The sequence below is a fragment of the Cherax quadricarinatus genome, chromosome 23, assembly GCF_038502225.1.
Source record: "Cherax quadricarinatus isolate ZL_2023a chromosome 23, ASM3850222v1, whole genome shotgun sequence".
Taxonomy (NCBI): domain Eukaryota; kingdom Metazoa; phylum Arthropoda; class Malacostraca; order Decapoda; family Parastacidae; genus Cherax; species Cherax quadricarinatus.
In genome coordinates, this window is record NC_091314.1 from 41,821,794 (window position 1) to 41,837,846 (window position 16,053).

The following is a 16,053-nucleotide window of genomic DNA, read 5'->3' on the forward strand; positions in this document are numbered from 1 at the left end:
GATAGGCTTGTGTTAACCAAATTTTGTGGCTTATAAAAAATTCATTTTGATCTTCGACTCTCAGTCTGGTTAGCGGTTTGCTAAAAACTGAGTCATATTGGGACTTGAGTAGCTCACTCATTTCCTTGCTGTCATCTGTGTAGGACCCATCTTGTTTAAGTAGGGGCCCAAAACTGGACGTTGTTCTCGACTTTGATTTGGCATAGGAGAAGAAATACTTTGGGTTTCTTTCGATTTCATTTATGGCTTTTAGTTCTTCCCGCGATTCCTGACTTCTATAAGCTTCCTTTAGCTTAAGCTCGATGCTTGCTATTTCTCTGACCAGTGTCTCCCTACGCCTTTCAGATATATTGACCTCTTTTAGCTGCTCTGTTATTCTTTTCCGTCGCCTGTAAAGGGAGCGCCTGTCTCTTTCTATTTTACATCTACTCCTCCTTTTTCTTAGAGGAATAAGCCTTGTGCATACTTCGAGTGCCACCAAGTTAATCTGTTCTAGGCATAAGTTGGGGTCTGTGTTGCTTAGTATATCTTCCCAGCTTATATCGGTTAGGATTTGGTTTACTTGGTCCCACTTTATGTTTTTGTTATTGAAGTTGAATTTGGTGAATGCTCCCTCGTGACTAGTCTCATTATGTCGGTCTGGGGCTCCACGCATACATGTCTGAACCTCAATTATGTTGTGATCTGAGTATATTGTTTTTGATATGGTGACATTTCTTATCAGATCATCATTGTTAGTGAAGATGAGGTCTAGTGTATTCTCCAGTCTAGTAGGCTCTATTATTTGCTGGTTTAAATTGAATTTTGTGCAGAGATTTAAAAGCTCGTGTGAGTGTGAGTTTTCATCAGAGCTGCCTCCTGGTGTTATTACTGCAACAATATTATTTGCTATATTCCTCCATTTTAGGTGCCTTACGTTGAAATCCCCCAGGAGCAAGATGTTGGGTGCAGGAGCTGGAAGATTTTCCAGACAGTGGTCAATTTTTAACAGCTGTTCCTGGAATTGCTGGGATGTTGCATCCGGAGGCTTGTAGACTACCACAATGACTAGGTTTTGGTTCTCGACCTTTACTGCTAAAACTTCCACTACATCATTTGAGGCATTCAGTAGTTCTGTGCATGCAAGTGACTCTGCAATGTACAGGCCAACCAACCTCCCCTTTTGCCTGTTCACTCTGTCGCATCTGTATAGGTTGTAACCTGGGATCCATATTTCGTTGTCCAAGTGATCCTTTATGTGGGTCTAAGTGAAAGCCGCAAACATTTGCCTTTGTCTCTGCAAGCAGTCCACGGATGAAAAGTGTTTCGTTGTTTGTTGCTGGCTTTAGACCCTGTATATTTGCAAAGAAGAATGTCATCGGACTGGTGGTATTGTTGGTACTGGGGGGGGATTTTTTTTTCCGGCATTAGTATCTGTATCTGTTGGTTTGGAGTGGAGGCCATCGACTGTGGTTCCACTCCAGGAATGACTGGATTTGGTGTACGATTTCTGCCATTTCCTGCCAGTTTTTTTTCCTTCCTGGCACCAAAAAACCTCTCCCTTTTGAGTGGCTGTGGCTACCCAGGTTTTCCCATGGCCTGGATGTTTAGTATCTTTTTGTACCCTTTAGATGGTGTGCCTGGCAATTTAAGTTATAGCAGTCTTTCCTGTACTGAAGAGGTACACATTTCAGGGTGAAAAAGCTTACAGGAAGGGAGTTTGCATTTTCCTGTTGTCATATGGGCATGGCATTTTCTAAGGTGGTCATAGTTGCACGTCCCGTCTGTTTTTCCAGATTTCCCATGTCTGCAGATACCAAGTGCATAGTATGTGCACAGGCTTGGTTTCCGTTTGCCTTGGGTTTCTGTGACTGTATTCCCTGTTGGTGCATGTTTCCCTGTCTTATTCCTATCCTCCCTAGCACCAACAATGGAGCTCCCACCAGTTGTTTTTGGTAATATATCCTCACTATTGCTAGTGGAGTCCTCTTTTTGCTATTTCCTGTGGTATTTCTAGTTTGCAATATTGGTTTTATCTTATCTTTGACTACACTTGTTTCCCCACTACGGCTCCTGTCCCCTATGAGGTCATTTATATGTATTCCTTCCTGCGTATAATTCCCGACTACCTGGACAAAATCTCCAGCTTCACCATTACTGTCTCCCAGGACAGCACCTCCAGCTTCACCATTACTGTCTCCCAGGACAGCACCTCCAGCTTCACCATTACTATCTCCCAGGACAGCACTATCAGCCCCACATTTACTGACTACCATGACATCACCTCCAGCCTTACAGTTTCTGACTACATGGCCAGTATCAAGGGTAGTACCATTCAGCCCAGACTTTTTATGTTCCCATCTGTTGTAGAAAGCTTCCAGGTTTTCTATGAAAGCAGCTTTGATGTTATCCTCTTTTAATACCCTTGTGATTTTAGTCCACAGATTTTCCTCATTTGGGCATACCCAAAAACACTTCCCTGTTTTAATACTGCTTGTAAATAGTTCTTGGATATCTGCACAAGGGGCGTGACACCAATTTCCACAAAAATGACAATTTATCCATGTGGAAGCTTCATAATGATTTGAATGGTTGATTTACTGTAATTCTACTAGCAACCTCTTGAATATTCTATTAATAACCTCCTTAAATGAAGCTCTAGCTATTTGTATTTCTATTTCTAACTGTACTTGTATATTGGACAGCTTACCGTGTACGTTCCTGATTTATATTTATTGTTTGTGTTTGATAAGGGCGCCTACAACCCCATTAGTTTACAGTCTGCTTTATTGTCCAACGAATCCGTTTGAAACCAGTCAAGGGTTCAGACCAGTCAAGGGTTCGGACCAGTCAAGGGTTCGGACCAGTCAAGGGTTCGGACCAGTCGATCTGATCTGATCAGGGGGTCACTTATTTAAAACATACTGGTCGGTGATTTGGGCTAACACATGAAGGATCTACTGGTAATTATCTACCCGAGTAATATGTGATTTGATTGATACAAAAGTATAACTTGGGTGTTGAAGAAACCGGTGATTTCTGGCAGCTCCTACAATGACGAACGGTCGAGCCTCAACCCTTGTTTATCAATCGCTGTATCTAGCTTTTCTAGTTTTTTTTCGTCTCCACCACAATAAATGCTATATTATCACTATAGTTGACTGGTGGAAATTTTGGAGGAAGGACGCTTTTTCTGTGGTAATAATTGCTTCTCCTTGTGTATATTGCGACCGCTGGTAACTACAGGTTATATGAAATTCACAGTATACGTCTGATATTTCAAGAAAAAAGAAACTAATGAAAGTCACTCCACTCCACTAAGTACCATTATAATACTGGTTAGTTGCTACTACAGCACTGTATTCTGCTATTCACTGGTATCACTAGATTATATGCGAGTACACTAGCAGGCCAGGAAGATTATTAAAACAGCTGACCTGTGGTAAGATTCTGGCGACTTCTGGCACCTGCCTCTATAGGCTTATCACTTCATTTACAAATTCACCTGTTTTCAAATGACACTTTAGCCTTTATCATCTATATACTAGGGAGCCACTGTAGTATACACTATACACTATGTATACTCAATGTTATCAGGGAGACTTTCTTTCCTCTGACAAAGAAAAGTTGTATTATTATTATTTTGCACACGGAACACAGGTCTATGATTCCCCTCTTGCAGTAAACTCTGCTAGGTAGTGCACACTAATTCTCCTTTTTTGACTCAGTATATAATGTTTTCCGCCCAAGATTGGTTCCAGGCGCTAGAGGGATGTATCGTATAGGATTGATGACACAAAGTAAAGTTCTAGCACGTAAGAGCGACCGTGTAAACACGAGATAACCCGGAGCACAACGAAGCACGCTGACACGCTGTTACTGAGCTAGACTGTGGGTAGTGAGTGCACGGAACACACTGTGTTGGTAGTGAGTGCACGGAACACACTGTGTGAGTAGTGAGTGCACGGAACACAGAGTGTGTGGATAGTGAGTGCACGGAGCACAGTGCGTGTGTGGGTAGCGAGTGCACGGAACACAATGTGTGTGGGTAGTCAGTGCACGGAACACACTGTGTGTGGGTAGCGAGTGCACGGAACACACTGTGTGTGGGTAACGAGTGCACGGAACACACTGTGTGTGGGTACTGAGTGCACGGAACAAACTGTGTGGGAGTAACGAGTGCACGGAACACAGTGTGTGTGGGTAACGAGTGCACAGAACAGAGTGTGTGTGGGTAGTGAGTGCACGAAACACACTGTCTGTGGGTAGTGAGTGCCCGGAACACAGTGTGTGCTGGTAGTGAGTGCACGGAACACACTGTGTGAGGGTAGTGAGTGAACGGAACACAATGTGTGTGGGTAGTGAGAGCACGGAACACATTGTGTGGGTATTGAGTGCACGAAACACACCGTGTGTGGGGAGTGCACGGAACACACTGTGTGTGGATAGTGATTGCACGGAACACACTGTGTGTGGGTAGTGAGTGCACGGAACACAGTGTGTGTGGGTAGTGAGTGCACGGAACACACTCTGTGTGGGTAGTGAGTGCACGGAACACACACTGTGTGGGTAGTGAGTTCACGGAACACACTGTGTGAAGGTAGTGAGTGCACGGAACACACTGTGTGGGTAGTGAGTGCACGGAACACAGTGTGTGTGGGTAGTGAGTGCACGGAACACATTCTGTGTGGGTAGTGAGTGCACGGAACACACACTGTGTGGGTAGTGAGTTCACGGAACACACTGTGTGAAGGTAGTGAGTGCACGGAACACACTGTGTGGGTAGTGAGTGCACGGAACACACTGTGTGAAGGTAGTGAGTGCACGGAACACACTGTGTGGGTAGTGAGTGCACGGAACACACTGTGTGATGGTAGTGAGTGCACGGAACACACTGTGTGAAGGTAGTGAGTGCACGGAACACACTGTGTGAAGGTAGTGAGTGCACGGAACACACTGTGTGGGTAGTGAGTGCACGGAACACACTGTGTGAGGGTAGTGAGTGCACGGAACAAACTGTGTGTGGGTAGTGAGTGTATGGAACACACTGTGTGTGGGTAGTGAGTGCACGGAACACACTGTGTGTGGGTAGTGAGTGCACGGAACACACTGTGTGTGGGTAGTGAGTGCACGGAACACACACTGTGTGGGTAGTGAGTGCACGGAACACACTGTGGGTAGTGAGTGCCCGGAACACAGTGTGTGTTGGTAGTGAGTGAACGGAACACAATGTGTGTGGGTAGTGAGTGCACGGAACACATTGTGTGGGTATTGAGTGCACGAAAAACAGTGAGTGTGGGTAGTGAGTGCACGGAACACACTGTGTGTGGATAGTGATTGCACGGAACACACTGTGTGTATGTAGTGAGTGCACGGAACACACTGTGTGTATGTAGTGAGTGCACGGAACACACTGTGTGGATAGTGATTGCACGGAACACACTGTGTGTGGGTAGTGAGTGCACGGAACACACTCTGTGTGGGTAGTGAGTGCACGGAACACACTCTGTGTGGGTATTGAGTTCACGGAACAAACTGTGTAAGGGTAGTGAGTGCACGGAACACACTGTGTGAAGGTAGTGAGTGCACGGAACACACTGTGTGAGGGTAGTGAGTTCACGGAACACACTGTGTGAGGGTAGTGAGTGCACGGAACACACTGTGTGTGGGTAGTGAGTGCACGGAACACACTGTGTGTGGGTAGTGAGTGCACGGAACACACTGTGTGGGTAGTGAGTGCACGGAACACACTGTGTGTGGGTAGTGAGTGCACGGAACACACTGTGTGTGGGTAGTGAGTGCACGGAACACACTGTGTGAGGGTAGTGAGTGCACGGAACAGTGTGGTTAGTGAGTGCACGGAACACTGTGTGGGTAGTGAGTGCTCGGAACACGCTGTGGGCAGTGAGTGCACGGAACACACTGTGTGAGGGTAGTGAGTGCACGGAACACACTGTGTGTTGGTAGTAAGTGCACGGAACACACTGTGTGTTGGTAGTGAGTGCATGTAAGTAGTGAGTGCACGTGTGTGGGTAGTGAGTTCACGGAACACACTGTGTGGGTAGTGAGTTCACGGAACACACTGTGTGGGTAGTGAGTGTACGGAACACACCGTATGAGAGTAGTGAGTGCACGGAACACATTGTATGTGGGTTGTGAGTGCACGGAACACACTGTGTGTTGGTAGTGAGTGCACGGAACACTGTGTGTGGGTAGTGAGTGTACGGAACACACAGTGTGAGGATAGTGAGAGCACGGAACACATTGTATGCTGGTTCTGAGTGCAAGGAACACACTGTGTGTTGGTAGTGAGTGCACGGAACACACTGTGTGAGGGTAGTGAGTGCACGGAACACACTGTGTGTGGGAAACGAGTGCACGGAACACAATGTACGCGTAACGAGTACACGGAACACACTGCGTGTGGGTAGTGAGTGCACGGAACGCACTGTGTTTGGGTAATGAGTGCACCGAACACACTGTGTGTGGGTAGTGAGTGCACCGAACACACTGTGTGTGGGTAGTGAGTGCACCGAACACAATGTGTGTGGGTAGAGAGTGCACCGAACACACTGTGTGTGGGTAGTGAGTGCACCGAACACACTGTGTGTGGGTAGTGAGTGCACCGAACACACTGTGTGTGTGTAGTGAGTGCACCGAACACACTGTGTGTGGGTAGTGAGTGCAGCGAACACACTGTGTGGGTAATGAGTACTCGGAACACAATGTGTGTGGGCAGTGAGTGCACGGAACACAATGTGTGTGGGCAGTGAGTGCACGGAACACACTGTGGGTGCACGGAACGCACTGTGAGGGCAGTGAGTGCACGGAACACTGAGTGGGGAGTGAATACACGGAACACAATGTGTGTGGGTAGTGAGTGCACGGAACACACTGTGTGGGTAGTGAGTGCACGGAACACACTGTGTGTGGGTAGTGAGTGCACCGAACACACTGTGTGTGGGTAGTGAGTGCACCGAACACACTGTGTGTGGGTAGTGAGTGCACGGAACGCAGTGTGTTTAGGTAGAGAGTGCACGGAACAAAGTGTGTGTGGGTAATGAGTGCACCGAACACACTGTGTGTGGGTAGTGAGTGCACGGAACACACTATGAGTGTGAGTAGTGAGTGCACGGAACACACTGTGAGTGAGTAGTGAGTGCACGGAACGCAGTGTGTTTAGGTAGTGAGTGCACGGAACGCAGTGTGTTTAGGTAGCGAGTGCACTGAACACACTCTGGGTAGTGTGTGCACGAAACACACTATGATGGTAGTGAGTGCGCGGAACACACTGTGTGTGGGTAACGAGTGCACGGAACACAGTGTGGGTAGTGAGTGCACGGAACACACTGTGTGAGAGTAACGAGTGCACGGAACACACTGTGTGTGGGTAGTGAGTGCACGGAACACATTGTGTTGGTATTGAGTGCACGAAACACACTGTGTGGGTAGTGAGTGCACGGAACACACTGTGTGAGGGTAGTGAGTGCACGGAACACACTCTGTGTGGGTAGTGAGTGCACGGAACACACTGTGTGTGGGTAGTGAGTGCACGGAACACACTCTGTGTGGGTAGTGAGTGCACGGAACGCACTGTGTGGGTAGTGAGTGCACGGAACACACTCTGTGTGGGTAGTGAGTGCACGGAACAAACTGTGTGAAGGTAGTGAGTGCACGGAACACACTGTGTGAAGGTAGTGAGTTCACGGAACACACTGTGTGAAGGTAGTGAGTGCACGGAACACACTGTGTGAAGGTAGTGAGTGCACGGAACACACTGCGTGTGGGTAGTGAGTGCACGGGACACACTGTGTGAAGGTAGTGAGTGCACGGAACACACTGTGTGAAGGTAGTGAGTGCACGGAACACACTGTGTGTGGGTAGTGAGTGCACGGAACACACTGTGTGGGGGTAGTGAGTGCACGGAACACACTCTGTGTGGGTAGTGAGTGCACGGAACACACTGTGTGAAGGTAGTGAGTGCACGGAACACACTGTGTGAAGGTAGTGAGTGCACGGAACACACTGTGTGTGGGTAGTGAGTGCACGGAACACACTGTGTGTGGGTAGTGATTGCACGGAACACACTCTGTGTGGGTAGTGAGTGCACGGAACAAACTGTGTGAAGGTAGTGAGTGCACGGAACACACTGTGTGAAGGTAGTGAGTGCACGGAACACACTGTGTGAAGGTAGTGAGTGCACGGAACACACTGCGTGTGGGTAGTGAGTGCACGGAACACACTGTGTGAAGGTAGTGAGTGCACGGAACACACTGTGTGAAGGTAGTGAGTGCACGGAACACACTGTGTGTGGGTAGTGAGTGCACGGAACACACTGTGTGGGGGTAGGAAGTGCACGGAACACACTCTGTGTGGGTAGTGAGTGCACGGAACACACTGTGTGAAGGTAGTGAGTGCACGGAACACACTGTGTGAAGGTAGTGAGTGCACGGAACACACTGTGTGTGGGTAGTGAGTGCACGGAACACACTGTGTGTGGGTAGTGATTGCACGGAACACACTGTGTGGGTAATGAGTGCACGGAACACACTGTGAGGGTAGTGAGTGCACGGAACACACTGTGGATAGTGATTGCACGGAACACACTGTGTGTGGGTAGTGAGTGCACGGAACACACTGTGTGTGGGTAGTGAGTACACGGAATACACACTGTGTGGGTAGTGAGTTAACGGAACACACTGTGTGAGGGTAGTTTGTGCACGGAACACAATGTGTGAAGGTAGTGAGTGCACGGAACACACTGTGTGTGGGTAGTGAGTGCACGGAACACACTCTGTGAGGGTAGTGAGTGCACGGAACAAACTGTGTGTGCTTTGTGAGTGTACGGAACACACTGTGTGTGGGTAGTGAGTGCACGGAACACACTCTGTGTGGGTAGTGAGTGCATGGAACACGCTGTGAGTAATGAGTACACGGAACACAGTGTGTGTGGGTAGTGAGTGCACGGAACACAGTGTGTGTGGGTAGTGAGTGCACGGAACACAATGTGTGTGTGGGTAGTGAGTGCACGGAACACAATGTGTGTGTGGGTAGTGAGTGCACGGAACACAATGTATGTGTGGGTAGTGAGTACACGGAACACAATGTGTGTGGGCAGTGAGTGCAGGGAACACACTGTGTGAGGGTAACGAGTGCACGGAACACAATGTATGTGTGGGTAGTGAGTGCACGGAACACACTCTGTGTGGGTAGTGAGTGCACGGAACACACTGTGTGAGGGTAGTGAGTGCACGGAACACACACTGTGTGGGTAGTGAGTGCACGGAACACACTGTGTGTGGGTAGTGAGTGCACGGAACACACTCTGTGTGGGTAGTGAGTGCACGGAACGCACTGTGTGGGTAGTGAGTGCACGGAACACACTCTGTGTGGGTAGTGAGTGCACGGAACAAACTGTGTGAAGGTAGTGAGTGCACGGAACACACTGTGTGAAGGTAGTGAGTGCACGGAACACATTGTGTGAAGGTAGTGAGTGCACGGAACACACTGCGTGTGGGTAGTGAGTGCACGGAACACACTGTGTGTGGGTAGTGAGTGCACGGAACACAATGTGTGTGTGGGTAGTGAGTGCACGGAACACAATGTGTGTGTGGGTAGTGAGTGCACGGAACACAATGTATGTGTGGGTAGTGAATACACGGAACACAATGTGTGTGGGCAGTGAGTGCAGGGAAGACACTGTGTGTGGGTAACGAGTGCACGGAACACAATGTATGTGTGGGTAGTGAGTGCACGGAACACAATGTGTGTTGGTAGTGAGTGTACGGAACACACTGTGTGGGTAGTGAGTGCACGGAACACACTGTGTGAGGGAAGTGAGTGCACGGAACACACTGTGTGTGTGTAGTGATTACACGGAACACTGTGTGTGGGTAGTGAGTACACGGAACACACCGCGATGTCACACCAACTAACACTGGGCTAACAACAGGCTCTATTTATTACACAAACTTATTCACTAAGTCACCAAATACTGTTACATTGAGGATGTCGGGTCAGTGTCGTGATATCTCTCACGTCTCTCTCACTTGGAGGTTCATCTCCGCCAATCTGCGAGTAACGACGTCGGTGTCATTCTTAAGTGGTTCCCTTCAGACGTGTCCACTTCTCCCTGGATTCCACTAGTCTCTCGGAGATGGAAGTTGGAGCACTTGGCAAAGCTCTCCAGGATCCACTGAGGTCTTCTACAGCGTCAGTAGTTTATAAATGGTCTCAGGGGTTTCAACTTCCCTTGATTGAACTTTAATTACTCTATGGTGTAACCCTTATTTGTCAGACATCGTATACCCAGAAGCCAGTGACTTAGAGAGCTGTACTGGACTGCTGACATTACTACTTCTACCTTCACCTCCTTCTCGTTTTCATGTTTACTTATAACAAACCATTTTTCTCTCAAATGTCCATTTCTTTTTCCAGAACAACATGACAATTTTTCAGATTTTCATATAATTAAAGTTCGTTGCTAGATATTTTTAGGGGGACTTATGAATTGAATTCTTCCTCATGTCAATCCATGACGTTCGTTCTTTCCCGGTTGGTGTTTCAATGTATATTTATTCACAAGTACAAAATATGAATAATTTGTTTTCTACGTTATACAGGTAAAGTAGTTCTGGTGTAATAAAGTACTGTTAAGCCGACCGCCATCTGTAATGACTACCATCTGTAATGATAACCATCGGTAATGACTACCATCTGTAATGATAACCATCGGTAATGACTACCATCTGTAATGATAACCATCGGTAATGACTACATAATAATTCTTCTGCTATGAAATATTTTTCTTGAGCCCTTCTTAATAATTTCTTCTTAATAATTTCTATCATTCCTGTTAAGAAAGCAACCTGCCAGAGAACCTTTCCCCGGCGGCCGAGTTCTTCTGGATAATCATTAAATTCCTGAGGCCCTCTCAGCTAAGTCACGAAATTCTGGTTGGTAGTGTCTCAGCTCACAACTGAGACGTTGAACATGTTTCCTTACGCCTGCTGCACCTGCTCACTTAGCAGTAAGTAGGTACTTGGGTGTTAGTTGACTATTATAGGTGGAATCCGGGGAGGGGGGGGGGGAATTAAAGGACCCCAGTGGAAGCAAGACCGATGAGACACTGACTATACTGAGTTATCCACTTATCCTGGCTACTAACCCTCTGGGTTATGAAACCGATGACACTCTAATTTAATATTATCTAATATAGTATATAAATAATTATGTCTTGGGCGTGAGTATCTTGCAGCGTTCATAAAGAACAACTGTGTAAATGAACAAGCTGAGAAATCTAGGTGCTCTAAGTGCACTCCCCTAGTTGTTCTACAGTTGATGAGGCGTATGTTCCCTTTAATTAGGTCTTTTTCTGCGTAATCAATCTCTGCTACCTCAAACTGCTCGCCCCATCCCTTCTCTTACACTTGACTACGAGTCACCTTGCTGTGGTTGCTTAATTTTACTAACCTAAGTGATTGGCTATGAACCCAGCATCTTAATTTTCGTCTAATTTCCTTCTGTGTTAACTAGAAATGACATCTAGTATGCTAGTTTAAGTAGTACTGTGTCACTTTCTAATATTTTGGCATTATTTATGTCCCTTACAGTACTGTTAGTGATATTTCCGAGGATTACCTGAATAAGCGTAAAAAAAAAACGCTGGGTACATCCTTGTTTTCTTCTTTAAAACTTCACCGATTAATTTAAGGGCAGCTAATTCATTTTGGGTTGACGATTCCTAGTTCTAAACTTTAATCAGTTTTCCTAGATGTCTGACAAGTGATTCGTTTCTAGCATCAGTTATCTCTGATCCAGCAGCAGCACCTTTTGCAGGCTCTAGCAATTCTGACTCACGAAATCGTAATGACACCATTGCAAACAAACCATACCACGGACGGGGATAGAACCCGCAATCAGAGAGTCTCAAAATCGTCGCTAACGCGACGGTCTGGAGTTTTGAGACTCTCTGATCGCGGGTTCTATCCCCGCCCGTGGTATGGTTTTTTTCTAGTAATTCCTCATTGAATATCTAAAATGAGACCTCCATCCGATTCTGGTGTGATAATATCCAGGTTCTCACTCCTCGTTACCATCGGCAAGTAAGTTTATTTAGGTACAGGTCCACACAAGTACAATTATCATACATAGTAACATGTGCAAAACAACCACGGAGGGAGTTGAATGATAACTCTAGGCCTTTCGTGTTGCAATCAACACATCAGGAGCTTGCAGTGTTGCAGAAAAGAGGTGGTGGTCCAAGGAAATACGATCAGACCTGAGTGAACCACTAATGATACGGTGAACTCAGCAGACTGAGGTCTCTATGAGTCACTGAGGCTGACAGATGATGCACCGCTTCCAGAATAGTAGTAACACAGACAGACAAGTGGAGTAGATGAATTTACAGACTTGAATAGCCAAAGTGTAAGCAGCCCATCAAGTCGGTGAAGGTTCTGTTGACCCACTCAAAACACTCAGGCTGAACAAGAGTAACACACAACAGTTACCATCCCAACTCGACAGGCCTTTACAGATACCTGTGAGACAATATAACTTTACGTTAAAAAATAAGGAACCACAAAATTAAGACGGATAACAGCTGCAAGAAATAATAGGCAAATGCAAATGCTGAGTAAAAATCGCAGAGGAATAATTACTCATAACTGCCACAGAAACAAATAATCAAGCGACTGTCTGAAGCCGACATAAATCTGAAACAAGCGCTTCAACACTCAAACGACCCACACCAGTCACACTCCCACGCACAAAATTATGTATATATTAGTGAATTTTTTTCTTTACACACCGTCTTTCAACGCCCCCTCCCAACTGCAGGCATTATTAAATAAATCATAGTGTCAGATGTCTTTCCATAATAAATAAACGATCAACAACAACATGACTTCGAACCTTCCGTTTTGGGAGTTGTCTGCAATCGCTTCATTGCGAGTGAATCATAACTTAATACGTTCTAGATACAGCCATTTAAGCTCGCCCTTAGTAGTAGGCCTACGAACTCTGCCTTCTGGTCTTAACTGCCAGCGACCTAAACATAAATCATTAAACCAGAAGCGCCTTTTCTGTTATCTCGACATACCTGATAATTGAAAAGCAACAAGATAGCTATATCTGCCCTACTGTGAAATAAGTGTCTCGTTAAATCCTGATAAGTGCATCTGTAACTACGAGATGGGATACTTCCCAAGAGGCCGAACACGAACCTTGCTGCTCAATAAGGTAGTTTCAACGCTACACATAGGCTCTTCTGAAAGCAGCGTTCAATGTGTGCTTTACCCGGATGATTTTTTTTGGGTTCTGCTACACGCGGAATGTCCATATCTGATATTCTGTTCAGTGTCTCTCCTATACTTTCCCTTATATCATCACCTAACTTACCAGGCAAACTTTCGTCCCAGTGGAACCTATGCTGACGCAAGACAAGATAACAGCTGACTCAAGACCAGCTAACAGCTGACTCAAGACCAGCTAACAGCTGACTCAAGACCAGTTAATAGCTACTCAAGACCAGCTAACAGGTGACTCAAGACCAGTTAACAGCTGACTCAAGTCTAGCCAACAACTTCATTTAAGATAGAGTGCACGGAAATGTATATCTAAATCCACAGAAATAGTGCCATTCGCAACTTACATTTGGTTACTAAACCAAGCACCGTATTAGACCCTGTGCTAGACCCTACATCAGACCCTGCGCCAGGCCCTGTACCAATCCTTGGACCAGAACTTGTACTAGACCCTTTACCAGACCTCGGACTAGAAACTGGATGGAAATAAATGGTATAAAATACCGACACAATGGAAATATAAACACTTAAGCAGTACAATGTGATCGTTTATTGATAAAGCCCACGCAGTGGGCTTTATCAATAAACCTGGGTGATATATACTTGGCTATATATAGGATAGGAATGCTGGGTCAGGTGGAGAAAGGTACACGTGACAATCTTCGGAGTAGAGTGAGGAAGTCTAAAAACTTAGGTAGCTTTTAAAAGAGATTGGATAAGTACATGAGTGGATCTTCTGCAGTGTTCCTCGATTCTTATGTTCTTATGTGGGATAGCGATTAAGAAGTTTCTTGGCAAGGAGCTCAGCTATGTTACAGAAGCCGTTGTTCTGGTTGAAGTTGTTGGATGTACAGATAAGTGAGGATTCCAGGATTCCTCGGTATTGAGTGTTGTCTTCTCTGGCGATAAGTCTTGCGTTTCTGTAGTTGATTAAATGATTGTGTGAATTTCGGTGTTGAACACAGGCATTCCTTGGATCGTCAGATCTGCCTGCGTACTAGTGTTCTGAAATACGTGTTTGGAGGTCTCAGGATGTTTCGCCGACGTATAATTTGCTGTCAGTTTCTAGACTGCAGAAGTTTTTAGACTTCTTAACTCTACTCCGAAGATTGTCACATGCATCTTTCTCCACCTAACCCAGCATTCCCATCCTATATATAGCCAAGTATGTTTCACCCAGGTAGATCTGTTTGTGACTTGATAAAGCCCACTGCGTGGGCGAAACGTTGTCAATAAAGGATCACATTATACTGCTTAAGTGCTTATATTTCCATAGAAACTGGATCAGACCCTGGAGTATACCTGGAGAGGGTTTCGGGAGTCAACGCCCCCGCGGCCCGGTCTGTGACCAGGCCACTCGGTGGATCAGGGCCTGATCAACCAGGCTGTTACTGCTGGCCGCACGTAAACCGAAGTACGAACCACAGCCCGGATGGTCAGGTATTGATTTTAGGTGCCTGTCAAGCGCAATCTTGAAGACAGCCAGGGGTCTATTGGTAATCCCCCTTATGTATGCTGGGAGGCAGTTGAACAGTCGTGGGCCCCTGACACTTATTGCGTTATCTCTCGATGTATTCTTTACGTCGCTGCTTTTCACTGGGGAAGATGTAGCATCTGTCTAGTATTTTCCTATCGTAGAAAATTATTTTCTCGTGCGAATCTGGGACTAGTCACTCTAAGATTCTCTCGCCTGCGCTCCAGGGAATACAAATCAGGGCACTTCAACCGTTCCTAGTAATTTAGGTGCTTTATAAGAACATAAGAAAGAAGGAACACTGCAACAGGCCTACTGGCCTATGCGAGGCAGCTCCATTTCTCCCACCGGCTTAAGCCAATGCCTTGACCTAGTGAGGTCAGACACGTCACTTAAGGGAGGTCCAACTCACACCCACCCACAACCACTCATGTATTTATCCAACCTATTTTTAAAACTACACAACGTCTTAGCTTCTATGACGGTACTCGGGAGTTTGTTCCACTCATCCACAACTCTATTACCAAACCAGTGCTTTCCTATATCTTTCCTAAATCTGAATTTTTCCAATTTAAAGCCAATGCTGCGAGTCCTGTCTGTTAGATATTTTTAGCACGCTATTTACATCCCCTTTATTAATTCCTGTTTTCCATTTATACACTTCAATCATATCCCCCCTAATTCTAAGCCCTTCTAGAGAGTGCAGATTCAGGGCCCTCAGTCTATCCTCATAGGGAAGATTTCTGATACATGGCATCAACTTTGTCATCCTCCTTTGCACGTTTTCCAGTGCATTTATATCCATTCTGTAATATGGTGACCAAAACTGAGCAGCATAGTCTAAATGAGGCCTAACCAAGGATATATAGAGTTGAACAAACTGAGGACTTTTATTATTTATACTTCTTACTATGAAGCCAAGGATTCTGTTAGCTTTATTGCGAACACTTACACACTGTTGTCTTGGTTTTAGATTACTACTAACCAGAACTCCTAAATCCTTTTCGCAATCCGTAATATTAAGATCTACATTATTTAGTTTATATGTGGCATGGTTATTTTCCTGTCCAGCATTTAGAACTTTGCATTTGTCTATATTAAACTGCATCTGCCACTTTTCCGACCACTGCATCAGTCTATTCAAATCTTCCTGGAGTGCTGTAATGTCCTCATTAGAATGACTTGGACGGCCTATTTTGGTGTCATCAGCAAATTTGCTTATGTCGCTATTTATTCCCTCATCTACGGCGTTTATGTAAATTGTGAACAAGGGGCCCAACACTAACCCCTGTG